This window comes from Triturus cristatus, unplaced genomic scaffold (genome assembly GCF_964204655.1).
Source record: "Triturus cristatus unplaced genomic scaffold, aTriCri1.1 SCAFFOLD_657, whole genome shotgun sequence".
In the NCBI taxonomy this organism is placed as follows: domain Eukaryota; kingdom Metazoa; phylum Chordata; class Amphibia; order Caudata; family Salamandridae; genus Triturus; species Triturus cristatus.
In genome coordinates this window covers 63,922-77,202 of record NW_028187573.1, presented here as the reverse complement: position 1 = coordinate 77,202, position 13,281 = coordinate 63,922, and positions in this window count along the sequence as shown.

Here is a 13,281-nt window from a genome sequence, read left to right as displayed (position 1 = left end):
TGGCTATTCCTTTCAACCTGTCGTGTATGTTCTTTGCTCTCCATGTGATACTCTTACATAAAAAGAGAATCTCCCCTTCCTGATAATTCTTCAGTGTTTCTGTAGATATGGTTCCTACTATCAATTCTTCCATCTCCATACGTAGCCTAGCTACATCCATTCCCTGTGACTCTTTCTCCTTTTTCTGTAATGTTTTCAGCCAGTCATTCAAATCTTCAGCAGTTATCACAGATTTTTCCGCACCCCCTGGTTCTGCCACCCTCTGCGGTTCCAAAATTGATCCTCTGTTCCCTTCCATACATCCAGAATTCAAACTTGAGTTAGTCTGCACACTCATTTCCCCTCCACATACAGTATGTCTCCACTGATTTTCTCCTGTTCTCCATTGTGTTTCTCCCGCTCTCATTTCTGCCTGTTCCGGAGGTACAATCAACCTATTGCCCACATATGGCACCGTCAAACCATTTTCACCCGTCCTCTGCTTGTCAAAAATCGGCATAACCGGGCCTATTGTCACAGGCACTGTAACAGCCTCAAGATTCTTAGTCAGCTCCCTGATTTTCTCTGTTAGTTCAGATGTAGTTCTTGCTAGTTCTCTGGTCTTTTCATTTTTAAGTTCATTCTCTCTCTCTTTCTCTCTCTCTCTCTCTCTCTAACTCTCTCTCTCTCTCTAACTCTCTTTCTCTCTCTCTCTTTCTCTTTCTCTCTCTCTTTTCCTATCTCTCTCTCTCTCTCTCTCTTTCTCTATCTCTCTCTCTTTCTGCCAAAGAACAACCACTTTTCAGCTCAGGGGCTGTAGCCTCTGTCTTTATAATCCACAGGGTGTTTCTCACTGGGGTAACTGCTGTTCCTACCTCTGGTTCTCTTCTATACGGGGGTGGTCTTTTGTAGAGCATATCCTCTAAGATATCATCATCAGACTCATTTGCCCCATATCTTCTGGTCTCTACATTATGTTCTTTTTCTGTACACTTTCTCCCTCCTGATTCCTCTGCTGTTCTTACAGGATATAACCCCTCGGTCATACTGGCATCTCGCCACCTTCTCATTCTGTCATGATGGGTTTCGCGATCATGCTTTCGCCCAAACATGTATCTGTAACTACCCCCACCCCTCTGCTTTTCTCGTTCATGCATTTCGTCTTCCCATTCAGGTAATGCCTCAAACTGCGTCGGCCTAGGCCGAGGCTCTAGGTTCATCATCTGCTCTCATAAGTTCCTCAGTATGGCCAAATTAAATGAACCATGTTCTGGGAACGCTAACACTCCGTCAGTCTTAGTGTATTTCACCCAGTTATCTAACCAAATACAGGTATGATACCCATACTTCGCAACCATGAAGGATGCCGGGGTTCTTATCGGGGGCAATAACTGTCCTTCCCTTGTCACTATGTCTTTATCCTTGTCAAACCAGGTTTTAACCTTACTGAACAAGGATTTTTTCTTCTTTTCCTCAGCATGGTAATACATTTTCCTTATTTTCCCCTAGCTGTTTACTCTTACTGCAGCTGTACGATCTCTTGTTCAATTGCAGCGCGGCACGCACCAATCCTGGAGCGTCTACGTCACTGACTCAGTCCGCGAATCCTAGCGCGACTCACACCAACGCACCAATCCTGGAGCGTCTACGTCACCCTGTATGTCTCCCAATCCTAGCGCGGCGTACACTAGCACACCAATCTCTGCGCTTCCACCGTTCTAACCCACTGTCCAATCACAGTGCGGTCTCCCTGACGTCAGCAGTCGCTGCAGTCGCTTCTGCTCCTGTCTCCTGTCCTTCTCGTCTACCCCTCCTTTACAAGACTACTCGGTAGACTTTGTTTCAACTTCTACGAGTCTGTTAGTTACAACATACAAACATCTCCATTGTCTGCTTCGCTAGCCACAGAACAGCAAAAGACCTTTCCCACGAGAATTCTGCCTTTCCCGAGAACAGCGCTTACCTCTGCCCTACTACAGAATCGTTACTTCCGTTGATAAAGTAGCACATCCCTCTACTTTACCCTTCTAACAAGCATCAATTAACTGTTTCCCTCCGGAATGCTCCTAAGAGTTTCCCAATTAACCAAAATGCCTTCTCATTCACACACTTACACACCAGAAAATGTAGTTCATTCACACAGAATTTTGTCTTTCCCGAGGACAGCGAACAGTCTGTCCTACTACAAAATTATATCATACGTTAACAAAGCAGCGCTTACCTCTGCCCTACCCTTCCAACAAGCTCCGAGAATACCTATTACTTCTCCAGCGGTAAGCTTTAACGGAATACCTTACGGATCCCTGGGACTTAAGACCAGAGTTTCACAGATAACCTTTGCTATCATATACACTTCTCTCACACAGAAAACGTTTCTAATGGCAACACACGGCGATGCTACCTTGTCGAACCCAGACAAATGCGACGCGCAACTTCAATTGTCACACGTTTTCCCCTGTCTGCATACAGGGCCAACAATCCCGCCTTTTTTTCCCGAGAGCAACACTCCCTCTGCTCTACTATGGAACTGTCACCGACTTTCTACATCCCAGAAGCCGTTCACAATACATAGAACTCAACACGACTTCAACATATAGTGTTAGTACAAATATCAATCAATAACCAATAAGCCTATATACACGCAATTTCACCAGATCAAGACAATAGCTAACCATCAATCTGCTACCAAGAAACTGGTGCAGATCAGAGCTTCCGAATCCCCTCTACTTCCACGGACGGAATGATTTCACAGTCACACACACACATACACACATCACACGCTGGTGGGGCCCATTACACCAACATTCACCCTAAATCAGACTATCCGTGCCCTGTAAAGGAGAAAACCACCTTTCACATATGCTCTATCTAATCTGCCTGTACTTTGAGGTCAATGCGACCAGCTAGTTGCTTGTGGATCTAGCAAAATACATTTCAAAGAATACACAATAAAATCAATAAACATGACCAGAAATAATCACCCGAGACAGTAATTCAAACAAATTGTTCATTTATCTAATTTTTCATGAAAAGCCAATTAAATGCAAATTCATTTTTCTCATATTTACCTATTCTGTCTAAAAGTCAGATCCTAAGTCAGAACCGGTCCTCTGTAGAAGTATTTAGAGTCTTCTGCTGTCATGTAGAGTCATCGTCCTCTCCGTCAGCATAGGGACCTCGCATCATCAGCTCGGGAAGAAGTGGCGCTAGACCTCTCTAGTCTACTTATAGTTATACTGAAATTTACATTCTAAAAAGTAACATTTCTTTATTCAGAACGGATGAATGGCGGAAATAATGTCATCTTGGTACTTTCGATATTGTACGTGTTATTCTCACGCATAGATTGTCCCAAATAATGAATAGCAGAATTGAATGTTCATGACCAATTCGCAACATCTACGGATGTCTCTATTAGGTGAATTTGTTGCAAAGATGGGTTCACTCTAAGTTCGTATCAACTTTTCCGTCGTTCAGGGGCTTTTGGCCGATGTCCCAGACTTGTCATCATGCTTATGGCTTTTCAGTTCACCGGAGGTGCAAGGTCACAGGCAGAGCGATGCCTTTCTGTAAATTTCCAGCAACTCCAATGCAGGCTGCGGGTGGCGGACATTTTGTGGCAGGCCACAATGGACAACTTAAAGCAAAGTAGACATAAAACAGAATTACTGCATAGAAATGATTATACAGTGTTATTCCCCTGCTAATACCCTTATGTGTGTGTATTTATCTAGCCATTTGCGACATCAGAAGCCATTAATGCATATTAATTATAAGCGCAAAACACCATAACATCACATAAGCAACATCGTTTTCTGTCAGTTTGCTCACCAACTTAGTTCACTTGTTATTTAGACATGCAATAGCATTCCCACGTGTAATTCTCTTGTTAATAAGGTTGATTAGTCAACATTCGACAAACTTTTAGTCATTAATAATTAATCAGTAGTACTTTTAATTATAACATGCGAAAATGAAACAGATATTCGGTTTTAAAGTAAAAACCCTGCTCCATCAATCCCCCCTTTGGTGATATGTAATCACCACAAAAATCAAAACCCCAAAAATCAATTTAATTTCCCCTTTTAGAAGAATTTGAAATGTCTTCTTGTTCTTGTTTTTAGACCCTAGTTTCCACCTCATCTTCCTTTTTAGTTTCTATATACTTGCTTTCTCTTAGCTCTTCTAGTTCTATTTCTTGTCGATCTCTTTCTGATTTCTTTTGTCTCTTTTTAACATTTTCTTTTGTGATTTTCTTTTTAATTTCTTCTATATCTACAACACATACATCCTAATCTAAGGATCAATAATGCAACTATTACACAAGTTAATGGAAATATTATCTTAGCAAAATGGGTACTACCTATCTTAGCTACAAAGTTCTTAATAGCAATCATCTTATTAGCCATTTTAGTCCAGATACTTTCAGCTTCCAGTGGTACTAAATCTTCATGCAAATCAGTAATATTTTTGATGTAAACCTTTAGATCTTTACTTTCGTCAGGAATGTAAGTGCAACAATGTTGAACTTTCAGCATTCCACAGACTCCACCCTCTTTTGCCAAAAGAATGTCAAGGGCAAGTCGATTTTGCATTGCCATAGCACGCAAAGCAACCATTTCTGTATTAACCAAAAGAAAGCCTCCAGCGGTGCTTGTTGACAAGCGATCCACCACTGTTGACAGTTTCCGAATGCCATATGCATTTAAAGAAATTCCCACTGCTGGAATTAAAGCTCCAAAAATATCTCCTACAATTTCTGTCCATGTTTCTCTTTTATAGCGTGTTAATGTGTTAGAATGTTCAGCATCGTCTACTCTATCCATGTGAAAAATCTTTGGAAAGACCAGGCCAATATAACATGTACCAAACCAATGGTCAGGCAAACGGTAATAAGCCTTGTTCCCACAAATATAATACACTCCCGGAATAACTGGATCTTCTCCTCCTCTAAATCCCCATCCGGTTGCAATAAAGTATGTATCATGGCACTCACTAGTCCCTATGAAATAATAATCATATTGGGATCTCTTCCTGGTAATGCACAGTTTTCCTTTCTGTGGGGCATCTATAGCCATAGTTGGACTGGCTCCATTTTTCAACTCCTTTTCTTTCTCAATATCCCACATTGTGTCATTGTGTCACTTATTTTATGCCCTTCTGCTTTCTTGTGCATGTTCAACCTTCTTCGCTCAACCATGTCTAGAAAATTCTTCTCTTCTCCTTTCAATTTGCAAGTTAAATTGTTTCTAAAAACATAGTCTAAGGTTAATTCTTTGGTTTCTAGAAAAATCTCACCTAAAGTGTTAGCATCTTTTGCATGATTCAGTGCTTTATTCATAGGCAACTGCCCAAGAATATTATCTATATTAGACATATTGTAATCTAATTTCCCTAACTGATAAAATATACTAATCAACACACTACAGGAAATTCCATACGTAGCCGGAAGATGATAAGTCACTCCTTCCGAAACAGAGGCAGGTAATTGCATGCAGACGTAGCAATCCCTTACTTCCATTGTCTTTACGTACTCATACAACAATTTAGAAAAAACATTGCTAGAAAAATCATTAATTGACCTATCTTTGTGAATATGTACATTACTAGTTCTAGTCGAAACTACCTTTAATGGACTCTTCCCTATATTAGTCTTGTTCTCAGTATGACCTTCTAAAGTGTCTATAGTGACTCTAAATGAAATCAGTAGAGCAAGCACCCTCCAAAGCAGCATTAATAAACCTGTACAGCAGCAGCACATTTTGCGCCATCTCTTCAGAAAGGTACATCTACTTTTATTCTCAGTGTTAGCCATTTTGTTAATTTGACCGTGTCTTTTGACTTAGCCTCTTCTACTCCTTTACTGAACTTTTAACGGCAGCAAGTACCCAACAGATTATTACACTCTACTAATTTTTAGTATTACTTCTTCTTCTCTTCTCCAAGTGATTTTTCTTCGATTCACTCAATTTGGATTTTCATCACTTTTCACTGTCTCTTCATCATCATCAAATTGTATCAGGTCCTGAACATCCGTCTCTTCTCCAATATCGGACAAGATAACTCTCAGGATTCCCACAGCTTCTTCTTCAGCAACCTCCTTCAGTAAAGCCTCCTCTGGACTTCCTTGGCTGTCCGCCTCTTCTCCTTCTTCAGGCAGTGCCACATACGTCCATTCCGGTGACTTGTACCTCTGGTTTGGTTTTCTTATTCTTTTTTCTCTTTCAGGTATCTTTGTTTCTTCTTCTTTGGTTGGGTTTTGACTTGACACTTCGTTCACCTGCTCAGCTCTCGAAGAGTTAACTCGTGTCAGTCTGTACCTCAGTCTCTTTATCTTATTTGGCCAAAGATCTCCTTTAGCGTTTCTCTTTTGCTTTCCTTCTTTATTGTTTCTTTCTCCAAGCCAAGTTCTCTTTCTCAGAACTCGTCCTCCATGTGTCTCATTGTCACTTTCATCAGACTCTGTTTCAGTTGCTACTGGTTCATTAACAGCTTTCTTTTCTTTAGCAACTTCTTTTTCTCCAACAGTCTCTTTTTCCACCAATTGAGATTTCCCTGCTTCTGTCCCTCCTCGGGTCTCCGAGACGCAATCTTCTTGCTGTCTGCTTGTCCCTTCACCTAGCTTGTTGTTGATGTTCCCTACACCTCCTCGGGGTTTTTCCGCAATCTGTCCCTCTCTGTCTTTGTCTGTCCCTTTTTCTCCAATATTTATCTCAGGTGGAACTTGTCCAATTCCTTCATGTGACTCAGGTGTCTCTTCTGTTGGAATGTTCTTTTCTTTTCTTTCTTTCTTTTTGTGTTGATCACTGTCAATTAGAACCTCAGGCAATTCTTCTGAGTCTGAGCTTGCTTCTGCAGTTTGCACTGTTCTCTTCAGACCCTCTTCAGGTGGGATGAAAACTTCCCTTGACTCACTTTCCCCACTTTCAGGATTCTTTTTCCTTCTTACTGCCTCACTGTCTGCATCATCACTGGAATCTGATTCTTCAAAGTATTCTTTTCCAGTACCATCTCTTGGATTTGGAACTCTCAGTGTGTGGCTTGCATGTATCCAATTCTTCACACCAGCGCACTTCACAGCAGTTGTTGTGGTCAAGATGACTTGTCTTGGCCTTCCCCACCTTGGAACCAGGCAGTTTTTTCTTCTGTGGACTTTTATCCTTACCCAGTCCCCTGGGCTCAGATCATGGGCTGGTTTCTTTTCAAGTGTGGTGGTGTCTTCTCCAACCTGGTGAAACACAGAATGAACTGCGTCAGCCAGGCCTTTTCAGTAATCCAAAATCATGTCATCAGTTATAGTCATCAGCTTGTTCACTGGTACATATGCATGCCTCATAGCACGCCCCATGATAATTTCATGTGGACTCAAACCTGTTGTTCTGTCTGGAGTAGACCTAATGGTCATCAGGACTAGAGGCAAGACATCGGGCCATTTCATTCCTGTGGCTAAGCACATTTTGCCAGTTCTGTTTTTGATAGTACCATTCATCTGCTCAACAACCCCAGAAGCCTCTGGTCTGTAAGCACAATGCAACTTCTGCTGTACACTCAATGCTTCACAAATCAGACCCATGATTTCATTATAAAAATGTCCTCCTCTGTCTGACTCAATGGTTACTGGGAACCCGTATCTTGGGATGAACTCTCTTAACAGTAATTTTGCCACTGTTTATCCCATCATTTCTTCTTGTTGGGTACGCCTCCACCCACCTTGAGAACAAACAGACCACCACCAGGACATACCTCAACCTGTTGACTGGGGGCATTTCAATGAAATCTATCTGCATTCTTGTGAAGGGTCCTCCCTCTCTGCCTATTGTTCCTAGGCTCACCACTGTTTTCTTTCCAGGATTGAATTGCTGACATATCAGACATCTCTGGCAGAGACTTTCTGCTATCAGTCTGAACTTTGGACTGTACCAGGTTTGCTTAAAGGCTCTTATCATAGCATCCCTTCCCAGGTGTCCCTGGCCATGATACATCCTTGCCATTGTTGATAGCATGCTGTTAGGCATGACTGGTCTTCCATCCCTGTAGACCCACACATGATCCTTTTCTCTAGGTGCACAACCTGCCTTCACCCAATCTCTCATTTCATCATCTTCTGCCTCATCCTGCAGCTGTTTTACTTCCTCCCATGTCCCCACTTCATTAGTAAACATTAATGAACAAGAAGACATTTCCCGTTCTTTACTCCTGTTAATTGAGTGATTGTTCCTTGCACAATATTGTGCTATGTCATTGGCAAACTTATTACCAACTGTTACAAAATCGTCACCATGACCATGAGCAGCACATTTTACAACTGCTAGTTCTTTAGGCAGCTGTATCGCCTCTAGCAGTTTTCCAACCACTTCAGCATTCTTTATGGGAGTTCCACTTGAGGTCAGGAAACCTCTTTGTAGCCATAGCTGGCCAAAATCATGGACAACTCCGAAGCCATACTGGCTGTCAGTCATCACAGTCACTCTCACACTCCTCCCAATCTTGCATGCCTTTGTCAGTGCCACCAGTTCTGCCACCTGAGCGGATTTAACTCCTTTCAAGGGTGATGCTTCCACAACTTCCGAGACTTTGCACACAGCATATGCAGCACTCAACACTCCTTCATCTGTTCTCAGACAAGATCCATCCACAAACAACACATGATCACTTTCAGGCAATGGCAGATCTCTTATGTCTGGCCTTGGTTTTGTGCAGTAATCAAGTACATCCAGGCAATCATGATCAACATCGTTTCTCACTCCCACACATTCAGCATCAGGTAACAGTGTCGCTGGATTCACATTCACACATCTCTCCAGACTTACATTGGTTGCACCAAGAATGACTTTCTCATATTTAGTCAGCCGACTATGAGACATAAACTGTGTCCGGCTCCTTGTTAAAAGGATTGCCACATCATGGGGTACAAATACCCGTACAGGGTATCCCATTATGATTCCCTCACTTTGTTCCAAACTTTTGCAAGTAGCAGCTACTGCTTTCAGGCAACCTGGCAAACCCACAGCTACTGGATCAAGAGTTGCTGAGAAATAGGCAATTGGTCTTCTCAGACGTCCGTGTTTCTGGATTAACACTGAAAGTGCACATCCATTTCTCTCACTACAGTACAATTCAAATTCCTTTTCATAATCAGGCATCCCTAGGGCGGGAGCTTCACAAAGTCTGTCTTTCAGCTCTCTGAATGCAGCCATTTCTTCTGGGTTTAGTTCTAATGGGTTTTTCACCTCACTTTTGGTCAATTTAATCAATAGTTTGGCAATCAGGGAAAAATTACTTATCCACTGACGACAGTAACCCACCATTCCCAGGAACATTCTCACCTCTCTTTGTGTCATTGGGGCTCTCATTCCCCTAATGATTTTGATTCTGTCAATAGTCACTTTTCTCAGGCCTTTCTCAATATTGTGTCCCAGATACTGGACTTCTTTCTTACAGAACTGCAATTTTGCTGGAGATACCTTTAAACCTCCATCTGCCAAGTGATTCAGCAATGCAATGGTATCTACTTCACAAGCTTCACGTGTTTTTGATGCCACCAATAGGTCATCAATATATTGGACCAAGACTGAATTTTCAGGCATTGTCAGACTTTCCATAGATTTCTTTAGCAATTGATTAAATATTGAGGGGCTCTCTGTATACCCCTGTGGGATTCGGCACCATGCCAAGATCCGCTCTCCAAATCTAAATGAAAATATTGGCTGGCTGTCATGATGCAATGGGATTGAAAAGAAAGCATGACACAAATCAATTACCGTATACCATTCTGCATCATGGGGAATCTGATACAAAATCACTGATGGATTTGGCACAATCGGACAACATGGCACAACAATCTTGTTAATCTTTCTCAAATCTTGTACTATTCTGAACTTTCCATTAGGTTTCTTCAGTCCCATTATCGGTGAGTTACATGGGCTGCTCAATATTTCTCTTAACACCCCTTGCTGGATCATCTTCTCAATTAAGGGTGTTATCCCTTCAATTATTTCAGGTGTCAATCTGTATTGCGGTATATTTGGGTAAACCACTCCCTCTTTTACAGTAATCTTTACTGGATCTACATTTCTCATCAGGCCCACATCTTCTCCAGTAAAATCCCAAACTGCTGCTTTCACGGTCTGTTTCAACTCTGGGGGTAATGCATCAGGATTAAATATTGTATATGTTCCCAAAGCCTCACATTCTCTGTTATCCATGGTCATTCTATATAGCACATCCTCATCAGGTGTTTCAAAAGTTATTCCATCTGGAGTACAGAAAATAGTGCAATTCATTTTGCACAGCAGATCCCTGCCTAACAGGTTCACTGGACTGGTGTCATACACCACGAATCGGTGCATGTCTGAAAATTGCCATATTCTAACCTTTACTGGTTCAGTAAGCAGTGTTTTGATCTGTGTGTTGGACACACCAACCACTTGGATTGCTTCGTCCGAGAGAGGAAGATTCTTTATATCAGCTGACCTGACAGTTGATCTCGTGGCCCCAGTATCAACTAGGAAAGTGATGCTTTCACCATTAATTTTCCCGTCTACAAAAGGTCCTGCCTGGTCTATTTCCAGAGTTGCGCCAAGTAAGCACTCCTCCTCCTCTCTTCGGCATCGTCAGAAGTCTCCCTCAGAGTCACTTCCCTCATTTTTCAGCCAGTACTGAGATACAGCGCTTGCGCATTTTGGTTTGATTACCTGCTCTTCATCGTAGAACCCCGATTCTTGGCTGTACTTCTGGGATCCTTTTCGCTGTGGCAAGGGTGGTTTTGGCACCTGATTCTGCTGCTTATTAGTCTTCTGCTGTTGCCGATGCTGACCACACCCCTCGCTCTGCACCTGCGAATTCAATGATGAATTTTCATCGTTAGTGGATGGTGGATTCTTACACTCGGATTTCCAGTGCCCCAATTTTCCACAGTTGTGGCAGGGGAACTTTTTCTTTGCTTCTTCAATATTCCCTTTTCCTTTTCCTGGACCAAACCTAGGTTTATTTCCTGGGTTATTTGCCTGTTCAACCAGCTGAGCTTCCTGTCTTTCTGCAACTTTAACTTGTGCCCACATTGCCTTTTCTTTCAGCTTTCTTTGTTTTGCCTCAATCTCATCACTGAAGTATTTTGCATGTCTCAAAATCTCATCAATCTTCTTACTCTGCCAGTCCACGGTATGCTGCCGTATCATTTCGCTGATTTCAGGCTGCAAACCATACACAAATCTGTACACAAAATGACTCAGATCCTTGTCACCCAGGTGTTCATCTCCACTGAACTGCTTAAAAGCTAGTATCAGTCTTTCATAGTAAGCATGGACTGATTCTTTCAATTCCTGATGTGTTCGGTCTATTTTAACCCAGTCTGTTTCCTTGGGGGGTACTTTATTTTTCAAGAAGGCCATAACCTGCTCATACTTTTTCATTACCTCCGGGTCTGGAGCTCCTGTTTTTTGATCTCTCGGGTATTCCTTAGTGGGCCAGTCTATGACTATTTTACATTCTGCCCACAAGTCTGCTGGTACAATTATATCAAACAGACTATTCAGGTCAATCCACAGTACTTTTGACAGCTTTACAAATCTGTCGACTTGTCTGTACCACTCCACTGGCTTTTCCCTTAATCGAGGGAAATCATTCGTAAATGATAAAATATCCTGTCTGGTCCATGGGACATGTACGTACCCTCCTCCTGGAATCTCTCTCATGGGATAAGCTGTCGCTGTCTTCTCTTTTTCTGTTAAGGGAAATGCTGAGTAGGTTCTATCCACTCCATCCTCTCGCTTTCGATACCATCTGTCTTTCCATCTTTCTACATCTCCCCATTTTCTTAACAAGGCAATCATTTCCTTAATCTGTCCTGTTCGGCCTGCATTGTTCAGATTCTCAATATCTTTGTCTGAAAAATCCACTCGGTATGTTTTCTGTAAAGCTTTCACCTTATCCATGTTAATTCCCACTTCACTGGCTATTCCTTTCAACCTGTCGTGTATGTTCTTTGCTCTCCATGTGATACTCTTACATAAAAAGAGAATCTCCCCTTCCTGATAATTCTTCAGTGTTTCTGTAGATATGGTTCCTACTATCAATTCTTCCATCTCCATACGTAGCCTAGCTACATCCATTCCCTGTGACTCTTTCTCCTTTTTCTGTAATGTTTTCAGCCAGTCATTCAAATCTTCAGCAGTTATCACAGATTTTTCCGCACCCCCTGGTTCTGCCACCCTCTGCGGTTCCAAAATTGATCCTCTGTTCCCTTCCATACATCCAGAATTCAAACTTGAGTTAGTCTGCACACTCATTTCCCCTCCACATACAGTATGTCTCCACTGATTTTCTCCTGTTCTCCATTGTGTTTCTCCCGCTCTCATTTCTGCCTGTTCCGGAGGTACAATCAACCTATTGCCCACATATGGCACCGTCAAACCATTTTCACCCGTCCTCTGCTTGTCAAAAATCGGCATAACCGGGCCTATTGTCACAGGCACTGTAACAGCCTCAAGATTCTTAGTCAGCTCCCTGATTTTCTCTGTTAGTTCAGATGTAGTTCTTGCTAGTTCTCTGGTCTTTTCATTTTTAAGTTCATTCTCTCTCTCTTTCTCTCTCTCTCTCTCTCTCTCTCTCTCTAACTCTCTCTCTCTCTCTAACTCTCTTTCTCTCTCTCTCTTTCTCTTTCTCTCTCTCTTTTCCTATCTCTCTCTCTCTCTCTCTTTCTCTATCTCTCTCTCTTTCTGCCAAAGAACAACCACTTTTCAGCTCAGGGGCTGTAGCCTCTGTCTTTATAATCCACAGGGTGTTTCTCACTGGGGTAACTGCTGTTCCTACCTCTGGTTCTCTTCTATACGGGGGTGGTCTTTTGTAGAGCATATCCTCTAAGATATCATCATCAGACTCATTTGCCCCATATCTTCTGGTCTCTACATTATGTTCTTTTTCTGTACACTTTCTCCCTCCTGATTCCTCTGCTGTTCTTACAGGATATAACCCCTCGGTCATACTGGCATCTCGCCACCTTCTCATTCTGTCATGATGGGTTTCGCGATCATGCTTTCGCCCAAACATGTATCTGTAACTACCCCCACCCCTCTGCTTTTCTCGTTCATGCATTTCGTCTTCCCATTCAGGTAATGCCTCAAACTGCGTCGGCCTAGGCCGAGGCTCTAGGTTCATCATCTGCTCTCATAAGTTCCTCAGTATGGCCAAATTAAATGAACCATGTTCTGGGAACGCTAACACTCCGTCAGTCTTAGTGTATTTCACCCAGTTATCTAACCAAATACAGGTATGATACCCATACTTCGCAACCATGAAGGATGC